The following is a 20,468-nucleotide window of genomic DNA, read 5'->3' as shown; positions in this document are numbered from 1 at the left end:
ATCCGTTTGCCTTTATATGCCGAAGGAGGGGTGTGGTGTGCACTGATGTCACTAACAGTCACACAGATCCGCCTGCTCCTGCTTGTTAAATAATTTATTTTTCTCTGCATCTACAGTGCATTCGAAAAGCATTCAGACCCCTTCACTTTTTTTACAGCCTTATTCTAAAATGGAAAAAAAAATGTAAAAGACAGAAATACCTTATTTCTGTCATAAAGCCCTTTCACTACACGAACAACAAACAAGAACCAAATTCCTCATTGAGAGGGGGGAGCACTGAGCAAGCCTGCAACCTCACATACTGGAGTAGTTCACTGAGCATGTTATGTCTCCATGAGAGGCCATCTGAACCGACTTCATTTGGCTTCAATGCGCTATTGAGCCATTACATAGGAATGAATGGTGTCACGTGATCAATGGCTTTGTCCATTCATATATACAGTCATTGGTGTCACTCTGATCTTAAAATCGTGTCTCGGCAGAAAAGTGTATACAGTGCATTCGGAAAAGTATTCAGACCCCTTCCCTTTTTCCACATTCTGTTACAATACAAATGTTACGAGGTTAGCATGTTTTTTTGCGGCATGATCTTTGTGCATCTGTAACTTTCTCACTCATTATTATTCTCGATTCATTCATGATTATCCGTAAACATGATAGCATCCACATGAATGTAGAAGTGTTCAGAAACATATTGGAATCTTATTTACAATAAAAGTGGCTCCAAAATGACACAATATCAGGAACAGTGGAGATCTGCCTTATGTTAGTGTTGTGCTCTTGGTTTTGTTGTTTTATTAAAATGTTTCACCTTCTTCTGACACACCGCCCCGTCATTACAGAATACCAACTCAAAATATGGAAGCAGCAGGACATCTCCCAGACGATCGATGAACAAGGTAGTCTTCGTCAACACCATGATCAGCTGGCTCAACTGGGGGCGGCCATGGAAGATGTTCTCAGCAGTCTACAACGTCTCAACAGTGGAGGATATTCTAGAGCCAGTCTACCCAAGGAGTCAGCACACCAGCCCATCCAGCAACCCGCTCAGGTCAGTCATGCCCGTCTATCCCTCCTGGAGAAATATGACGGGACACCATCCAAATGCCATGGCTTCCTCCTTCAGTGCTCCCTCGATTTCGCAAATCAGATGGGAGCCCCCACATCCGAGAGGTCTAAGGTTACCACGGTTATTTCTCTGCCGACTGGGCGGGCATTGGAATGGGCTACGGCCATCTGGGAGAGAGGAGAGGAGGAGCTAGAGTCTTATGAGGGGTTCATGGCTCTGTTTAAATGTATTTTCGATCATCCCGTGGAGGGCAGAGAGGGTGGTGAGCATCTGCTTCAGCTCCAGCAGGGGAATCAGACGGCTGCTGAGTATACGCTTACCTTCCGGACAGTAGCAGCTTCCAGTGGATGGAATGAGCCGACGCTGAGCACGTTATTTAGAAGAGGTCTGCGCAAGGAGGCCCAGACGGAACTGGCCTGCCGAGATGACAATATCACCCTGGACGCACTCATTGCGATGGCCATCTGTCTGGATAACCTCCCCTCCCCTTCATCGCTTCTCTCCATCCTTCGGGGAGTGTTCGGGATCAGAGCCTGAACCCATGGAGGTAGGGGTCACATGCCTTCCTGTGGAGGAACGACTCAAATGGATACCGCTGGTGCTCTGTCCGTTCTGTGGCCAGGGAAGGCACACGTGCCAGCGGTGTCCATTACTTCAGTATCCGGGATCCACTAGAGCAGAGGGACGGTCACGTGATGTTACATCCCCTGGACCAGGAGTGAGTATTCCATCTACTGCTCTTCATGTTAGACTCATTTTAGAACCCATCACTCTGGCTGACTGTCCCTCATGCCCTGTGTCTACAGCTTTAGTGGATTCCGGTAGCGCGGGGAACTTTATGGATCGGACCCTTGCCTCCTCTCGCAATATTACTACCTACCTGCTCTCCTCTCCTTTTCCGGTTCAAGGTCTCGACTGTCGACCTCTAGGATCCGGAACCATCACACACATCACCCAACCACTCACCCACACCGTGGAGCCCAATCACCAGGAAAACATCCCCTTCTTCATCACCAGTTCACAAGATCATCCTCTGCCTACCTTGGCTTCAGCTCCATAACCCTACCATCTCATGGTCGAGGATGAGAATCACCGTCTGGTCACCTGAATGCCGGAAGACCTGCTTCCCTGTCCCCTGTGGTTCCACATCGGTTGAGAGTCCTGTGGTTGCCCTCCAGCCCAACATCCCAAAGGAATATCAGTATCTAAGGGAGGTATTCTCCAAGACCCGCACTACCGGTCTCCCTCCTCATCGCCCCTGGGACTGTGCCATTGACCTGTTTTCCAGTGCTACACCTCCACGCAGATGCAACTACCATCTGTTGGTGGCTGAGACCCAGGCCATGGAGGACAACATTCAAGAGGCACTCCTACAGGGTTTCATCCACAGGTCCACGTCCCCTGCATCGACTGGTTTATTCTTAGGGGGCCAAGAAGGAGGGAGGATTACGTCCTTGTATCGATTACTGTGACATCACCACGAAGTATCGGTATCCTCTCCTGCTGGTGCCATCAGCCATCGAGCAGCTCCATGGGGCCCGGTTCTTCACCAAACTGGACCTGGGAGTGCCTACAATCTCATTCGCATCCGGGAGGGGGATGCGTGGAAGATGGCGCTCAGCACGATGTCTGGTCACTACGAGCGCCGTCGCTGCCCCTCTCACCTCCCTCCTCAAGGGTGGCCCTCATAGGTTGGGTTGGCCTGCAGCAGCCGACGAGGCCTTTCGTCTCCTCAAGGGGTGTTTCACCACCGCCCCCTTGCTGAAACACCCAGATCCCATGCTACCTTTTGTGGTTGAGGTGGACGCATCGGAGGTAGGTGTGGGGGGATTTTGTCACAAAGTGTGTCCTTGTGCTTTCTTCTCCAAGAAACTGTCCCCCACAGGGAGTAATTACGACACCGGCGATCGGGAGCTCTTGGCGGTGAAGTTGGCACTAGAGGAGTGGAGACACTGGCTGGAGGGTGCCAAGGAATCATTCGTCATCCTCACCGACCATCGGAACCTTGCACATATGGACAGCGAGGAGACTGAATCTGCACATAGCCAGTTGGGCCCTCTTCTTCACCAGGTTCAACTTCACGCTGACCTATCGCCTAGTTTCTAAGAACATCAAGGCCGATGCCCTGTCCCGTATCTACAATTTGGGAGAGGGTCTTGTCCAGAGGGCACTCATAATCCCATCCTCCCGTGGTTCGTGGGTCCAGTGATCTAGGACGTAGAAGTCATTTGCCAGGCTCTAGACAGGGAGCCCGTACCCCGGAATTGTCCTCCCGCGTGCATCTACGTTCCCACAGAGGTAAGGGATTGGCTGCTGACCTGGGCACACACATCTACGTTCCCACAGGGGTAAGGGATTGGCTGCTGACCTGGGCACACACATCTACGTTCCCACAGGGGTAAGGGATTGGCTGCTGACCTGGGCACACACATCTACGTTCCAACAGGGGTAAGGGATTGGCTGCTGACCTGGGCACACACATCTACGTTCCCACAGGGGTAAGGGATTGGCTGCTGACCTGGGCACACACATCTACGTTCCAACAGGGGTAAGGGATTGGCTGCTGACCTGGGCACGCAGCTGTCAAAGCTGGACATCCAGGGATTTCTCGCACCATCCATTCCCTCACTGAGAAATACTGGTGGCCCACCTTGGTGTAGGATGTTAAGCGGTATGTCAACTCCTGTTCCGTGTGTGCTCAAACCAAGTCCCCTCGGAATGCTCCAGTAGGGAAGCTCAAGCCGCATCCCGTGCCTCAGCGACCTTGGTCCCATCTATCCATTGACTTTGTTACTGATCTTCCCCCTTCTGATGGTTTCATCCCCATTCTGGTGGTAGTGGGTAGATTTTCCAAGTCATGTCGTTTAATCCCTCTTCCTGGTCTCCCCACTGCTCTCAAGGTCACTCTTCCAGCAGGTCTTCTGGCATTAAGGCCTTCCAGAGGACCTCGTCTCGGACCGTGGCCCCCAATTCACATCCCGAGAATGGAGGGCCTTCTTAAAGAAGCTTGGGGTCACTATTAACCTCACATCCGGGTATTGGCCTCAGTCTAACGGGCAGGTGGAGAGGATGAATGAGGAGCTTGGGATGTTCCCGAGGAGTCACTGTCAGGACGGGCCGGGTAAGTGGGCACGTTTCCTTCCTTGGGTAGAGTTCGCCCAGAACTCTCTACTTCACTCCTTCACTGGGTTGACCTCCTTCCAGTGTGTTTTGGGTTTCCAGCCGGCCCTGGCTCAGTGGTCCTCAGGCCAGACCACGGCTCCTGTAGTAGATGAGGGGTTCCGGCGCATGGAGGAAGTGTGGAACAATGCGCACATGAGACTACAGCGCGTGTCCATCGTCAGAAGGAACAGGCAGACCGTCACCGCAATGCAACCCCGGTGATCCATCCTGGGGATTGTGTCTGGCTCTATACCAGGGATCTCCCACTCTACCTGCCCTGCAAGAAACTGAGCCCCCGGTTTGTGGGGCCGTTCAAGGTTCTCCGGAGGGTCAATGAGGTGAAATACAGGACACAATTACCCCCTCACTGCCGTATCTCACCCCTTTTCCATGTTTCCCTTTTCAGGCCGGTGGTTCCTGGTCCCCTAGCTGACACTGTCCCCCACGACACACCTCCACCCCCCCTGGACATTGAGGGGGGCCCGGCGTACGCTGTTAGATCCCTATTGGACTCCTGACGTCGTGGGGGTCAGCTCCAGTATCTGGTGTACTGGGAGGGTATGGCCCAGAGGAGCGGTGTTGGGTTCCGGTGGAAGACATTCTGGACCCAAACATCCTCCGCGATTTCCACCTTTGGCGCCTGGACCGACCCGCTCCTCGCCCTTGGGGTCGTCCCCCTGGTTGGCATACGACGTCGCCAGAGTACGGACCACCGGTCCTGGGATTCATCATTACGCACACCTAGCACTCATCATTATGCGCACATGTTAATATTATGATTCACACCTGGACTCCATTACCTTCATAATTTCCTCCCCTTTATATGTCACTCTCCCATGTTCACTCACCAGTTGGTATTGTTCTTGTGTATTAGCGTTCTGCCATATGTTAGTGTCCTGTTCCTGGTTTTGTTGTTTTATTAAAACGTTTAACCTGCACCTGCACCTGCTTCTGACTCAACACCCCATCATTACAGTATAGAGACAAAGTGGAGTTGCAATTCAACGGCTTAGACACGAGACGTATGTGGCAGGGTCTACAGACAATCACGGAATACAAGACAAGCTAAACACCTTCTTTGCCCACTTTGAGGATAACACAGTGCCACCGACACGGCCCGCTACCAAGGACTGTGGGCTCCCCTTCTCCGTGGCCGATGTGAGTAAGACATTTTAATTTTTTTGTGTGTTAGGTTTCATGCATATTTTGGAAGTTAACTGAATGTGTTTTGTGTTCTTTTATTTTTATTGTCAGAACTCTCTCACCTTGCATCCATTTTTTGTATTCTTCCATGCAACCCTTTTATAATTGAACCCTCGCAAGGCTGCTGGCCCAGACGGCATCCCTAGACACGTCCTCAGAGCATGTTCAGACCAGATGGCTGGTGTGTTTACGGACATATTCAATCTCTCCCTACACCAGTCTGCTGTCCCCACATGCTTCAAGATGGCCACCATTGTTCCTGTACCCAAGAAAGCTTTGAGAGACTAGTAAAGGATAATATGACCTCCACCTTACCCATCATCCTAGACCCACTTCAATTTGCTTACCGCCCCAATAGATCTACAGACAATACAATCACCATCACACTGCCCTATCCCATCTAGACAAGAGCAATACATATGTAAGAATGATGTTAATTGACTATAGCTCAGCATTCAACAACATAGTACCCTCCAAGCTCATCATTAACCTCGAGGCCCTGGGACTGAACTCCGCCATGTGCAACTGGGTCCTGAACTTCCTGACAGGCCGCCCCCAGGTGGTGAAGGTAGGAAACATCACCTCCACTCCGCTGATCCTCAACACTGGGGCCCCACAAGGTGAATGCTCAGTCCCTTCCTGTACTCCCTGTTCACCCATGACTGCATGGCCAAGCACACCCAATCATCAAGTTTGCAGATGACACAACAGTAGTAAGCTTGATTAGCAACAATTACGAGACAGCCTACAGGGAGGAGGTGAGGGCTCTGGGAGTGTGGTGCCAGGAAAACAACTTCTCACTCAATGTCAACAAAACAAAGATGATCATGGACTTCAGGAAACAGCAGAGGGAGCACTCCAATATCCACAGACGGGACCACAATGGAGAAGGTGGAAAGCTTCAAGTTCCTTGGCGTACACATCACTGATAAACTGAAATGGTCACCCACACAGACAACCTCAATTTGGCTTGTCACCTAAAACCCTCAAACTTTTACAGATGCACAATCGGGAGCATCCTGTCGGGCTGTATCACCCCTTGGTACGGCAACTGCACCGCCCGCCATCGCAGGGCTCTCCCAGAGGGTGGCGCGGTCTGCCAAACGCATCACCGGGGGCAAACTACCTGTCCTTCAGGACATTTACTGCACCCGATGTCACAGGAAGGCCAAAAAGATCATCAAGGACAACAACCACCCGAGACACTGCCTGTTCACCCTGCTATCATCCAGAAGACGAGGTCAGTACAGGTGCATCAACGCTGGGACGAGAGACTGAAAACAGCTTCTATCTCAAGGCCATCAGACTGTTAAATAGCCATCACTAGCATAGAGGCTGCTGCCTACAGTCATGGCCAAAAGCTTTGAAAATGACACAAATATTAATTTTCACAAAGTCTTCTGCCTCAGTGTCTTTAGGTATTTTTGTCAGATGTTACTATGGAATACTGAAGTATAATTACAGGTATTGTCAAAGGCTTTTATTGACAATTACATAAAGTTGATGCAAAGAGTCAATATTTCAATTGGCATGCTGTCAATTAACTTCTGGGCCACATCCTGATGGTTGCCCATTCTTGCATAATCAATGTTTGGAGTTTGTCAGAATTTGTGGGTTTTTGTATGTCCACCCGCCTCTTGAGGATTGACCACAAGTTCTCAATGGGATTAAGGTCTGGGCAGTTTCCTGGCCATGGACCCAAAATATCGATGTTTTGTTCACCGAGCCACTTAGTTATCACTTTTTCCTTATGGCACGGTGCTCCATCATGCTGGAAAAGGCATTGTTCGCCACTAAACTGTTCCTGGATGGTTGGGAGAAGTTGCTCACTAAGGATGTGTTGGTACCATTCTTTATTCATGGCTTTGTTCTTAGGCAAAATTGTGAGTGAGCCCACTCCCTTGGCTGAGAAGCAACCCCACACATGAATGGTCTCAGGATGCTTTACTGTTGTATGCTTTACCACAGGACTGATGGTAGTGCTCACCTTGTCTTCTCCGGACAAGCTTTTTTCCAGATGCCCCAAACAATTGGAAAGGGGATTCATCAGGGAAAATGACTTTAACCCAGTCCTCAGCAGTCCAATCCCTGTACCTTTTGCAGAATATCAGTCTGTCCCTGATGTTTTTCCTGGAGAGAAGTGGCTTCTTTGCTGCCCTTCTTGATACCAGGCCATCCTCAAAGTCTTCGCCTCACTGTGCGTGCAGATGTACTCGCACATGCCTGCTGCCATTCCTGAGCAAGCTCTGTACTGGTGGTGCCCCGATCCCGCAGCTGAATCAACTTTACGAGACGGTCCTGGCGCTTGCTGGACTTTCTTCACAACAATTGAACCGCTCTCCTTGAAGTTCTTGATGATTGATTTAGGTGCAATCTTACTGGCAGCAATATCCTTGCCTTTGAAGCTCTTTTTGTGCAAAGCAATGATGACTGCACGTGTTTCCTTGCAGGTAACCATGATTGACAGAGGAAGAACAATGACTCCAAGTACCATCCTCCTTTTGAAGCTTCCAGTCTGTTATTCGAACTCAATCAGCATAACAGAGTGATCTCCAGCCTTCTCCTCGTCAACACTCACACCTGTGTTAACGAGAGAATCACTGACATGATGTCATTTTGATCCTTTTGTGGCAGGGCTGAAATGCAGTGGAAATGTTTTTTGGGGGGATTCAGTTCATTTGCATGGCAAAGAGGGACTTTGCAATTAATTGCAATTCATCTGATCACTCTTCATAACATTCTGGATTATATGCAAATTGCCATCATACAAACTGAGGCAGCAGACTTTGTGAAAATGTATATTTGTGTCATTCTCAACTTTTGGCCACGACTGTATATACAGTACATAGACTTGAAACCACAGTCCACAATAAATGGAACACTAGTCACTTTAATAATATTTACATATTTTGCAATACCCATCTCATATATGTATATACTATATATGTATATACTATATACTGTATCTCATTCTATGCCACTCTGACATTGCTCCTCCATATTTTTGTATTTTCTTATTTCCATTCCTTTACTAGATTTATCTGTATTGGATATATGTTGTGTAACTGTTAGATATTAGTGCACTGTCGGAGCTAGAAGCACAAGCATTTCACTACACCCGCAAAAACATCTGCTAAACACTTGTATGTGACCACTAAATAATGATTTGATTTGACTTGACATCCTTTATGTTATGTACTCAGTAGTTCCCTCAGGTCCTCTGGCCTTTTAACTATCCCAAAGCCTAGAATCGAGAGGCAGCTTTGAGTTACTATGCCCTCAGCCTCTGGAATAGCCTGCCTGTCACGTCTACTCCAGCTCTCCGGTGCTCGACGTCGCTGGTTTACTAATCACTGACTCTGACAACTATCATTACGTGCCCCACCGCCTCATCATGAGACACACCTGGACTCCAACACTTCACTGATTACCTCCCCTATATCTTTCACTCCCTTGGTTTCATTCCCCAGGCAATATTGGTTATGTGTTTCATGTCCAGACGAAACTCTTGTTTTTGTACCGTTCCATGTTCATTGCATTATTAAACTCACCAGCTGCACCTGCTTCTCCCAGCGTCTATGTTACAATGACAGAGAGGGGGGGGGCAAAACTGTGGACATATTTACAAGATCTTAAAACACAACTTTTTAACTTTGCTTTTTTTGTTCAGTTTTTGTCAATCTTTAGTTTTTATCATCTTATGTTTTGTGTTGTAAATATTTCAGTTTTTGTTTTAATTTGTACTTTCCTGTACATTTCAATGTGTGAAATGTGCTGTATAAATAAAGCTTGATTTGAACTTGTCATCAAGTTAGTAGGTTATTGTATTTCAAAAGTTACGTTGAATTGTGTTTGGTTGTGAACGGGACCAAGTATCAACGTTTTAATGAGATTAACCTTCCTGGATAGTTCCGTCTGGGCCATTGACTTAGTGTGGCTTTCATTTCTAGTTTGTCTACAAATTAATAAGCACTATGTTGGATATATATGTTGCATTCACGTCTCCATCTCAACCAAAAATCTAAGTTAAAGAATAGGACTAAATCAAAGCAAATCATACTTTTAAATGCACTTTAAAACAAAGTTTGATTTGGTCGAATTCTTTAACTCCAATTTTTGATTGAGATGGAGACGTGAATCAAACATATAAACGTAAGTATCATATGGCGTTCTGCATTAGCATCGAACAGCCCCCGTGATATGCATCTTTTCAGGGAAGCTAGAAACCAATATACACAGGCAGTTAGAAAAGCCAAGGCTAGCTTTTTCAAGCAGAAATTTGCTTCCTGCAACACAAACTCAAAAAAGTTCTGGGACACTGTAAAGTCCATGGAGGATAAGAACACCTCCTCACAGCTGCCCACTGCACTGAAGATAGGAAACACTGTCACCACCGATAAATCCACTATAATTGAGAATTTCAATAAGCATTTTTCTACGACTGGCCATTCTTTCCACCTGGCTACCCCTACCCCGGACAACAGCACTGCACCCCCCACAGCAACTCGTCCAAGCCTTCCCCATTTCTCCTTCTCCCAAATCCAGTCAGGTGATGTTCTGAAAGAGCTGCAAAATCTGGACCCCTACAAATCAGCCGGGCTAGACAATCTGGACCCTTTCTTTCTAAAATTATCTGCCAAAATTGTTGCCACCCCTATTACTAGCCTGTTCAACCTCTCTTTCGTGTAGACTGAGATTCCAAAAAATTGGAAAGCATCCCCCTCTTCAAAGGGGGACACACTCTTGACCCAAACTGCTACAGACCTACAGTATATTTATCCTACCCTGCCTTTCTAAGGTCTTCGAAAGCCAGGTCAACAAACAGATTACCGACCATTTCTAATCCCACCATACCTTCTCCGCTATGCAATCTGGTTTCAGGGCTGGTCACCTCAGCCTCAAGGTCCTAAACGATATCTTAACCGCCATCGATAAGAAACAATACTGTGCAGCCGTATTCCTTGACCTGGCCAAGGCTTTCGACTCTGTCAATCACCACATCCTCATCGGCAGACTCGATAGCCTTGGTTTCTCAAATGATTGCCTCGTCTGGTTCACCAACCACTTCTCTGATAGAGTTCAGTGTGTCAAATTGGAGGGCCTGTTGTCCGGGCCTCTGGAGTCTCTATGGGGGTGCCACAGGGTTCAATTCTTGGACCGACTCTCTTCTCTGTATACATCAATGATGTTGTTCTTGCTGCTGGTGAGTCTCTGATCCACCTCTACGCAGACAACACCATTCTGTATACTTCTGGCCCTTCTTTGGACACTGTGTTAACCTGTTGCTCCTACCCTCTACTTTTTTGAACATTTTGTTAAAAATCGCGCAACATTTCAGCGCCCTGCTACTCATGCCAGGAATATAGTACGTTCATATGGTTAGAATGTGTGGATAGGAAACCCTCGGACGTTTTTAAAACTGGTTAAATCACGACTGTGGCTATTACATAACGTGCGTTACATCGGAAAGCGCAGGAAAACCTGATCACAGAAAATGGAAATAAATATCCTTGCGCCACTTCAAGCAATTGTTAACAGTGAGCCGAATTAGATAAGACCGAGCATTCAACTCCCACAGCATCCCCATGTTGTCTAGAGTCTTGTGAATTGAATCCTCTTTGATTCTTGGTTGAACCGAAAGAGGGGCACGACTTACCTCCGGTCTCCGCCCAGATCATTCCGGAAGAGCTCTCTCCTGAAATTTTTTCCAAGACGACAGCTAATGATATTTACATCGCCTACGGATGATTTTTATCGCTTATTAACGTTTACTAATACCTAAAGTAGCATTACAAACGTATTTCGAAGTGTTTTGTGAAAGTTTATCGTCTACTTTTTGAATTTTAAAAAATGACGTTACGTTGTGAAATCGCTGTTTTTTTCGTTTATCACACAGTCTACATATAACGATATCTTGGCTTTATATGGCCCGATTTAATCGAAATAAAGACCCAATAGTGTTTATGGGACATCTAGGAGTGCCAACAAAGAAGATGGTGAAAGGTAATGACTGTTTTCTATTTTATTGTGCGGTTTGTGTAACGCCGAAATGCTAATTATTTTGTTTACGTCCCCTGCTGTGCTTTTCTGTTGTAGTGTATTGGTGCATGCTATCAGATAATAGCTTCTCATGCTGTCGCCGAAAAGCATTTTAAAAATCTGACTTGTTGCCTGGATTCACAACGAGTGTAGCTTTAATTTGATACCCTGCATGTGTATTTTAATGAACTTTTGAGTTTTAACTAATACTATTAGCATTTAGCGTAGCACATTTGCATTTCGTCCCAACTAGAGGCAAGAGGCTAACAACTCTCCAGGCGAGCTTTAATGCCATACAACTCTCTTTCCGTGGCCTCCAATTGCTCTTAAATACAAGTAAAACTAAATGCATGCTCTTCAACTGATTGCTACCTGCCCGCCTGTCCAACATCACTACTCTGGACGGTTCTGACTTAGAATATGTGGACAATTACAAATACCTAGGTGTCTGATTAGACTGTAAACTCTCCTTCCAGACTCACATCAAACATCTCAAATCCAAAGTTAAATTTAGAATTGGCTTCCTATTTCACAAAACAAAGCATCCTTCACTCATGCTGCCAAACATACCCCTGTAAAACTGACCATCCTACCGATCCTCGACTTCGGCGATGTCATTTACAAAATAGCCTCCAATACCCTACTCAAAAAATTGGATGCAGTGTATCACAGTGCCATCCGTTTTGTCACCAAAGCCCCATATACTCACCACCACTGCGACCTGTACGCTCTCGTTGGCTGGCCCTCACTTCATACTCGTCGCCAAACCCACTGGCTCCAGGTCATCTACAAGACCCTGCTAGGTAAATTCCCCCCTTATCTCAGCTCGCTGGTCACCATAGCAGCACCCACCTGTAGCACACGCTCCAGCAGGTATATCTCTCTGGTCACCCCCAAAACCAATTCTTCCTTTGGCCGCCTCTCCTTCCAGTTCTCTGCTGCCAATGACTGGAACTAACTACAAAAATCTCAAACTGGAAACACTTATCTCCCTCACTAGCTTTAAGCACCAACTGTCAGAGCAGCTCACAGATTACTGCACCTGTACATACCAATCTATAATTTAGCCCAAACATCTACCTCTCCCCCTACTTTATTTATTTTGCTCCTTTTGCACCCCATTATTTCTATCTCTACTTTGCACTTTCTTCCACTGCAAATCTACCATTCCAGTGTTTTACTTGCTATATTGTATTTACTTCGCCACCATGGCCTTTTTTTGTCTTCACCTCCCTTATCTCACCTCACTTGCTCACATTGTATATACTTATTTTTCTACTGTATTAACGACTGTATGTTTGTTTTACTCCATGTGTAACTCTGTGTTGTATGTGTCGTACTGCTTTGCTTTATCTCGGCCAGTTCGCAACTGTAAATGAGAACTTGTTCTCAACTTGCCTACCTGGTTAAATAAAGGTGAAATAAAAATAAAATAAAAAGCCATTTGCAGACAAACAGGAATTAACTAAATCAATGGCACAGATGGAACTATTCAAGCAGAAGATACATCTCCTTCAAATGTTGATATTTGGTTGCGTTGACAACCAAACACAACTCAATATCACCATCATATAATTACACTTGAAATAAACCAAATTGAAACCCTAGGTTTATATGTATGTTTGAGTTGTATGCTAAATAGCGGTTTATGATTTCGCAAATGCTCTATAGGCCCAAATGGCATCATTGATGAAAGTGATAAAGTAGCCTACTATGGTTCCATTTCATTTACTCTGTTAAACCTACCCTTTGGAATGACTTCGATAGCACCAGTTTTTAAGTTAAGTTATCAAAGTTAAGCAGGGCTGGGCTTTGTTAAAACCCTGGATGAGAGACCAAAGGATTGCTGTAGATACATTTTCAAGTATTTCACTTTTCCACTTAAGAGTCCACGTCACAATACGTAGAAAAATGTTGTTGAAACAACGTTGATTCAACCAGTTTGTTCCCAATGGAGTGTTGCATTTCCCTCCTGGGGTATGTCATGTCCTGGGGTATGTCATGTCCTGGGGTATGTCATGTCCGAATTGTGCACAACAGGGTCAATTCTCTTCACAATATTTTCGACTTCTTAGAAGTCACACAACGACTCCACACATCTTTAGCTGTATTGAAATGGATTGAAATGGATTCAAATCTCCCTCCCAGGGACAGTCACACGGTCCTGGGGAAGATGTGGAAGGACACGGCTGAGACTGTGATCATCGGAGGGGGCTGTGTGGGAGTCCGTGTAGCCTATCACCTGGCCAAGGCTGGACAGAAGGATGTGGTTCTGCTGGAGAAGTCTGAACATACTGCTGGAACCACCGAGCACGCTGTAGGTCAACAACAAGAGATCTAAGATCAACTTGCCCGTCTCAAAACCTAATCTCATATGATGGGGAAAAAAAGACAGAACTGACCTGGGCACAACAAATGGCTTCAGAGGGTTTTTATGGATCGAGTCTGGTGTTAAACATATTGATTGATGGTTTGACACCTAGCACATGGCACAACAGCCACAGCAAAACCCCCAACAAAACCTTTACCTTTTGCAAAACATTTGGAAAGGATTCAAAACACATGCCGCATTTCCACTGCAGCCCCGTTTCCACCGGAGACGTTCCTCCACTACTACAGCAGTTAGCATGGCAACGGAGTTTCCACATTTCTCCTCATTAGAATGAAGTGTTATTACACACACTATCAGAGGGAAAGGCAATGTAGGTCGGAGATATTCAACATGGCGAGACCGCAGTGAGAGACCCCACTCAAGATATTTACATTTTAATTTGAGCCATTGAGCAGACGCTCTTATCCAGAGCAACTTTACAGCTACCGGGAAGAACCTAAGATACTACAGACATATCAGATAGTCCACTCGGCAGAAGGAGAGGTTGAGATTTCCAAGAAGTAGATGGAGGCATGTAAGAAGATCTGAGTTATGGTAGCTGTCAAAGACAGCTGCTGTCAAAAGAACCAGGCCTAGGTGGTTCTGCCGAGGAACTGATGGCCTAGGTCTGCCTCTTTTATCACCCTCAAAACAACTTCATCCTGTATAGCAGGGTTCTCCAACTGGCGAATTTGGTGGACATAAAAGACTTAAAAAACACCAGCAAATCGACTCCAAGTGATTGTAATTTTGGACATCTGTTCCACAGTATTCCCACCCATAATAGGGATAAACTATGTGATCGTATACAAATGTAAGCAAGGTTTGAAATAATTATTTTTGAGTCAAATTTTGTATCTGTTTGGGCTTCTTGCTGTCAATTTGCAGTCTACAAATGATTTGTAATTAGGTTCCTGGCCCCCTGACTCAAGAAACAAATCAGTTGGCGGCTGAATCTAGTTGATGATCCCTGCTGTAGAGGTTAGTCTACATGCGATAGTAAACATGCTGCTCAAATGTCAGGGGCCCAACTTCCTTAGTAGTCTTATCTAACTTCTCCTTCTCCATACTCCTTGACTTATTCCACATTTTGTTGTGTTACAGCCTGAATTCAAAATGGATTACAGATTTTTTAATTTTTTAAATCAACCGTCTACACAAGTTTGAATTTTTATCTACATTTGTTGACAATGAAATACCTCATTTACATAACTATTCCCGTTCCTAAGTCAATACTTTTTTAGAAAGCTAAAGGATTTAACTTGAAACCCCCCCGGACACTGTGGATTTGTAGTGTTTGACCAGTGCGGTAATGACTACCGTCTCCATATGGTCCAGTAAAGTAGTACAGCTCATGTACAGTACGTACAGGTCCAGGAGTGGAGGTTTGTGTGGCGATTGTGTAAGTTTCTGTGTTTGTTTGCACACACACACACACACACACACACACACGTCTGAGAGTCTATCTGGGTGTTCAGTTACTACACCCCTTTTAAAACCACTCCTCCAGGAATTAAATATTTTAACCTCGCTCTTCTACTGTGAAATGAGCCCACTGCTTTTGTGGTTGAGTTTTTTTAACATTCTGAGAACATTGTTTGGATATGTGGGTATGATAATTACGATGGGAGCACTCAGTCAGGTTCTGTTGTTTCCAGCAAAGCCTCCCTCTCTATACATAACCTTGGGGAGTTCATATCTTTCATTACAATACAAATCTCTCTCGAACCCTCGGGTCAACCTCATCTCTCCTGTAGTGGGTGGGTGAGTTGTGTAAAGTTATTTTATTTATTTTATTTATTTTTTTATTTAACCTTTATTTCACTAGGCAAGTCAGTTAAGAACAAATTCTTATTTACAATGACGGCCTACACCGGCCAAACTCAGGTGGCGCTGGGCCAATTGTGCACCACCCCATGGGACTCCCGGGGTGTCTGTAGTGACGCCTCAAGCACTGAGATGCAGTGCCTTGGACCGCTGCACCACTCGGGAGCCCTAAGTGTGGTGGGATTTGGGGGTTTAACCCTTGACATGCAGGTCAGGGAAGGGTACGTGATTTATGTTTGCTGGAGCTGTGGTCTGCAGAAATAACTCCATGTGAAAGCAGATCCTAAAGTGCTGCTGCAGCATTCCTCACAGACTCCATTCTCTCCAACGCTCCCTCCCTTTACTCTCACCCCATTCCATCTCTCTCTCCTTCCACTGTCTCACACTCACCCCATTCCATCTCTCTCTCCTTCCACTGTCTCACACTCACCCCATTCCATCTCTCTCTCCTTCCACTCACACTCACCCCATTCCCTTTCTCTATCCTTCCACTGTCTCACACTCACCCCATTCCATCTCTCTCTCCTTCCACTGTCTCACACTCACCCCATTCCATCTCTCTCTCCTTCCACTCACTCTCACCCCATTCCATCTCTCTCTCCTTCCACTGTCTCACACTCACCCCATTCCATCTCTCTCTCCTTCCACTCACACTCTCCCCATTCCCTTTCTCTATCCTTCCACTCACACTCTCCCCATTCCCTTGTTTGACTCCCAACCACCTCTACCTTCCCCACAAACCCTAATCCCTCCATTTACGCTCTCCTCGGCTCCTTCCCTTTACTCTCTCCTCGGCTCCTTCCCTTTACGCTCTCCTCGGCTCCTTCCCTTTACGCTCTCCTCGGCTCCTTCCCTTTACGCTCTCCTCGGCTCCTTCCCTTTACGCTCTCCTCGGCTCCTTCCCTTTACTCTCTCCTCGGCTCCTTCCCTCCCTCTCGGCTCCTTCCCTCCCTCTCTATCAACTCTTCTTTCCTCCAACTTCAAACTCCCTGCTTGCCCTCCTCTCTCTCTCTCTCTTACCCCTTTTTCTAAACCCTTCAATTGTTCCTCCCTCTCATTGACTCTTCTCTCCCAACCCCACTTGCCAGGCCTCGTCATCCCAAACGTTTCCTCTTTTGCTGCCCATCTCCTCTCTCTTTCTTCTTGGTCGCTGGTGACCAAGCCTGCTCACGGAGAGCTACTGGGTGTGTTGCTTTATGCTCCAACCCTGCTCTAACACAGTGGATTGAACAAATCAATGTCCCCAGGAGCAGCTGCTCCAGGGCTGGAGTAAAGTCCTGTATCCAGTTTTTTATCTTCTCCTCCCCCACCTTCAAAACATGACACTCCCTCTTCCTGAAACCACCGTTTGGCACCTTGACCAATGAGAATCCCCCAGAGTAAGGTCAGGGGTTGCGGTTCTAGGAATGTGTCTCCCCCCCCGAAGGATCGGTTTCACCATGTGGGCCGTGATCTACTAATGGAACCAAAAGGAGAACGGGCCGCTGAGACATCCAGTGAAAGGCCTCCACACAGGACCTCCTCAAATCACGGGTGAAACCTGTTATTCCTAAGTGGGAGCTATATGTACTGTGAACAGAAAATGGACAGTACTGTTTCACAGAGAGAGAGATAAACAGTCTCTGGCCTTTAGAAATGATTTAGCTTACCACGCTATCACTGGTGCTCATAAATAAGGAGGAAAGGGAGTGAGTGCGTTAGTTATTTTACTGCTGCTCTTCAATTATTTGTCACTTTAATTTTTTATCTAACGTATTTTTCTTAAAACTGCGTTGTTGGTTAAGGGCTTGTAAGTGAGCATTTCACTGTTGTATTCGGTGCATGCGACAAATAAAAATGCGATTTTGATTTGGTTAGTTAACAGGTGCGGTAGGTGTACTGTGGATATATGGGTAAGCCCAGATGTAAAGCCCCATTGGAAATAGATCACAGAGTCAATTCATTGGAGGTTACTCCTGGGAGGGTTTGTGAATGACCTTGTGTGTATCCTGCTACAGTGAGCTGGTAAACATGTGTGCTATCTACTCTGACCCACCCAGCAGCTCTGCTCTGGTCCTAACTGGCCATAGCCTACAGAAATAGGGAAAGGCAACCTTTTAAAAAAAAGGTAGAGAGAGTATAAAAACATTTTTTAACAAAGCTTCTAATGCAGAACTCTGCTCAATTTGAGAGATACGCTGTAAAGCAGTATATAAAATGAGTGATTATATCAGACTTGCATACTCTGCCGTTACTCTACGTGTAACGGATGTGAAACGGCTAGCTTAGTTAGCGGTGCGCGCTAAATAGCGTTTCAATCAGTGACGTCACTTGCTCTGAGACCTTGAAGTAGTAGTTCCCCTTGCTCTGCAAGGGCCGCGGCTTTTGTGGAGCGATGGGTAACGATGCTTCGTGGGTGACTGTTGTTGATGTGTGCAGAGGGTCCCTGGTTCGCGCCCGGGTATGGGCGAGGGGACGGTCTAAAGTTATACCGTTACTCTACGCATACTCTACCGTTACTCTACGCATACTCTACGCATACTCTACCGTTACTCTGTTCCCTACTTGTACCTCAAGTATTTATGTCAAGTATTTATGAACTTGACTCGGGGTGGTGAGGAACAGCTGCAACTCCGCAGAAAGCGGCAGAAGTCAACAAGTGGGGTTATGTGACATTTCTTTCAGCTGTCACAACAACTGGTTCCTGCAGGCCGTTACCAGCCTGTGCTCTGTAGGGACAAACGGCTGTAGTGTCAGCAGGGGTAATGGTGTGTGTGTTTGTCTGTGTGCAGAGGGAGGGCAGCTGACTCTTGCCCCGGAAATCAGAATATTGATCGGGCAAGAGGCTGGTAGCAACAGGCTTCCTATACTGGTTAGTGGTCAGTCTACTGTGCACAGAGGTTATGCCATACATTATTTTAATGAATCTTTTATTTCATTTGTAAAAGTGTCTTTTTAAATCTTTGTGTTACAGTATATGAGTAAATGTATATACATTTTATGTAGGACTATGTGTTGGGTTTGCGCTTGTCACGGGCAAGCAATAGTTCTGTGACTTACACAGGTACTGCAGTGAGTAAATGTTCCGTTTTAGGGGGTATCCATGTCCCTGTGGATGTAGTGGCTGGTCTGTTTCCTTCTCTTTTAGAATGTTACGGAGTAGGAACGTTTGTGTTTGTGCCAGTGTTTCGGTGGGGGAGCTAACAAGCAGGGAGACAGTTAAATGCTTAAATGCTCCCAAGAAAAGCGTTAACGCACCTAAAATGTTGGTTTGCACGCTGCCATTAAACCCCAAAAGAAGAAGGCCTTAAAAAGAGCGGTCAGAAAACCCAGTCGTCTGACGTTTTACCAAACATCAGATCGGATCAGATTGCATTATCACCAACAGCCAGGTGTTGGAATCTCAGCTGACCACCTGAAATAGCTCCTAGAAAATGAAGTCCTTTGTAAATTAAGCCTTTGATGAAGTTTAAAACAAGACTAACCTTCTATGCAGTGTAACTCGATGTTCACTCTAAAGTGAATCAGCTGGTAGAACAGGGGGTCTCCTATCTTTGTCTTAAGTGTTGGAGCCACAGACAGACAGATAATTGTGTTAGTGTTAACTTTGACGGGCCCTTAACACCATGCCTCAGTCTGGAATGGTATCCTCTTCTCTATATAGGACACTACTTTTGGCCAGAGCCCCATGGTTTTTGCCAAAAGGTAGTGCACTATCTAGGGAATATGGTATCATTTCAGACACAACCATGTCTAAGTGTCATAGAGTACACCATAGTACTGTAATAACAGTCGACCTATCTACCGGCTTTCATACTCTGCATCTGAGATTCTACTATTCTACAATTTCACGGCCATTTTCCGCTCCATTTCTGTCATTATCATTGCACAATCTGCTGGACCCAGCTGGCTATGCACTATTTTGATCTGAGAAAGTGAAGGCTGGGTTAGTATTAGGCAGAAAGAGTCGGTGTGTGTGAGGCTCTGTTCTTAAACTTGTTTTGCTTTCCTTGCGGTGGAGACCGGGGCAGTTCAAGGAGGGCTGTTTACACCCTACTGGCGTCTTGCTCCATACTCCTGTGTCTGCTTCCTGGTCTCCTCAAAACATCTATGCTAACCTAACCTAGGAGGCGTCAAATAAACACTTGCGCAGGATACCCCATATTCTGGTCATGACGAGGGGGAAACAGAAGGAGTTAAGATGGAATGTCGCCTTGTTTATTTTCCGCATGGAAACATCTTCAGAGAGCAAGCGAACACGTGCCGTAGCTAGCTGCTAGCCAAATATTAGCTAGCTTTATCTAGCAATAATGACATCAACAAAATTGGTATGTAGTGTCTTCATCTCGAAGAAAGACTGGCGCTATTTTTAGGCATCTGATATGTTTCACTGGGGTGGGGACTGTAAACAGCAAGGCGCACGTCCAAAAGCGGAAGTCGCGTCACAGGTTCCCCTTCCTTTCCCCTGAAAAAAACCTGGATGTTTCTGGTTTCTATTGACCCCACTGAAGGTGCACCTTTTCAGACCATGAAATAATTACTGTTCTTTGATTGGTCTATAGGAATCTGGGCCCGGGAAATTGGCCAGCTGATTGGCTTTGAGCACCCCACTATCCCTGTCCATCACCAGTATGCTGTCAAAGCAACAGTGCCTGAGGTACTCATTTAATTAAATTGTTTTAAAGTAACATGTGTTGTGATGTTTAATAAAGTTTAATTAGATGATTAATACATTTTGATATGTTTTGTTGTGCCTAGGTGAAAGGCCCTGAAGACAGAGCTGCCAGCTGCCAGTGTGTGTGTGTGTGTGTGTGTGTG

At 46.1% G+C, this 20,468-nt stretch overlaps 1 pseudogene; it reads left to right on the top strand.

Annotated features, from left to right (window-relative positions):
* The first annotated feature begins 6,255 nt into the window (after positions 1 to 6,255).
* The window catches only part of LOC115146889 (dimethylglycine dehydrogenase, mitochondrial-like), a 28,517-nt pseudogene continuing 14,304 nt past the window's right edge, over positions 6,256 to 20,468 (top strand).

The sequence above is a fragment of the Oncorhynchus nerka genome, linkage group LG19 (genome assembly GCF_034236695.1).
Source record: "Oncorhynchus nerka isolate Pitt River linkage group LG19, Oner_Uvic_2.0, whole genome shotgun sequence".
In the NCBI taxonomy this organism is placed as follows: Eukaryota; Metazoa; Chordata; class Actinopteri; order Salmoniformes; family Salmonidae; genus Oncorhynchus; species Oncorhynchus nerka.
Note: the sequence above shows the minus strand (reverse complement) of the source record. Positions and strands in the feature narration are given on the sequence as shown.